This window comes from Perkinsus marinus (genome assembly GCF_000006405.1).
Source record: "Perkinsus marinus ATCC 50983 genomic scaffold scf_1104296943738, whole genome shotgun sequence".
Taxonomy (NCBI): Eukaryota; Perkinsozoa; order Perkinsida; family Perkinsidae; genus Perkinsus; species Perkinsus marinus.
In genome coordinates, this window is record NW_003211692.1 from 1 (window position 1) to 1,813 (window position 1,813).

Genomic DNA, 1,813 nt, shown 5'->3' on the forward strand with positions numbered 1-1,813 from the left:
AATTAGGCGACTATATGTTTTTGTAAGGTGTTATATGGTGTTGTTTGCTGGAGGCATCACTCGTACAGGCGTTGTTTGTATGTTTGTTTCATGACGCTGAAGAGTCCAATGAGGAGACGCAATGCGGCGTCTATCACTAGTCCACATGACTAGTGATGCCAGACAAGACTGTGATAAGTGTCGTGAGCATCTCCAATGGAGATTCTCCATGACCATCGTCATATGGATAAGGAGAAAGGAGAGGCGGTGGTAATAAATGATTAATGATGACTGTAGTGGTGGGGTGATGTGCTAGTTAGTCAATGCACTTCTATATCTTGGAGCTCGTGACAGGGTAGAAAACCATTGTGAGTGAACCCTTGGAAATTCACGCTGTTTCCTATATCTTCAACCCTTGAGTTAGGGGCCTTGACCGTGTGTATATTTTGATATTCATTCGCTGCGTGTCCAACTCCTATAGAGTGGAACATGTGCCATGCGTCTAACTTGCCTAGAGTAGAACATGTGCCATGCGTCTAACTTGCCTAGAGTAGAACATGTGCCATGCGTCTAACTTGCCTAGAGTGGAACATGTGTCATGCGTCTAACTCCCGTCTTGAGTGGAACATGTGCCATGTGTCTAACTCTTGTCTTGAGTGGAACATGTGACATGAGTCTAACTTGTCTAGAGTGGAACATGTGCCATGCGTCTAACTTGCCTAGAGTAGAACATGTGCTATGTGTCTAACTTGTCTAGAGTGGAACATGTGCCATGTGTCTAACTTGCCTAGAGTGGAACATGTGCCATGCGTCTAACTTGCCTAGAGTGGAACATGTGACATGAGTCTAACTTGTCTAGAGTGGAACATGTGGAACATGTGCCATGCGTCTAACTCCCGTCTTGAGTGGAACATGTGCCATGCGTCTAACTTGCCTAGAGTGGAACATGTGCTACGTGTCTAACTTGTCTAGAGTGGAACATGTGCCATGCGTCTAACTTGCCTAGAGTGGAACATGTGCCATGTGTCTGACTTGCCTAGAGTGGAACATGTGCCATGCGTCTAACTCCCGTCTTGAGTGGAACATGTGCCATGCGTCTAACTTGCCTAGAGTGGAACATGTGCTACGTGTCTAACTTGTCTAGAGTGGAACATGTGCCATGCGTCTAACTTGCCTAGAGTGGAACATGTGCCATGTGTCTGACTTGCCTAGAGTGGAACATGTGACATGAGTCTAACTTGTCTAGAGTGGAACATGTGCCATGCGTCTAACTTGCCTAGAGTGGAACATGTGCCATGCGTCTAACTCCCGTCTTGAGTGGAACATGTGCCATGCGTCTAACTCGCCTAGAGTGGAACATGTGACATGAGTCTAACTTGTCTAGAGTGGAACATGTGCCATGCGTCTAACTTGCCTAGAGTGGAACATGTGCCATGTGTCTGACTTGCCTAGAGTGGAACATGTGCCATGCGTCTAACTCCCGTCTTGAGTGGAACATGTGCCAAGCGTGTGGAAGTGTGTTTAAGTCGTAGTTACGGTTGTCGGTAGTTCTGAGCGTTGACGTTGTCGTGGTTGTAACAACTGGGCGAACCCACTACTAAAGAACACTCTTCAATTGGGTGGTGTGGCTATATATAATTTAGTTTCGTATCATTTCATTTGTTCAACAATTTTTGTTGAATAACATCGATGGGGAACAAGCGAGCCGAGAGGCGCAAGCGCAAGAACGCTCGACATGTAGTGTCATAAATTCTGTCTGAGTTTTCTAATGACATGCTCCTTTCAGCTCAGACAGCTGACGACAGGAGAGTTACGAGAGTTACGTGCTAAGCTT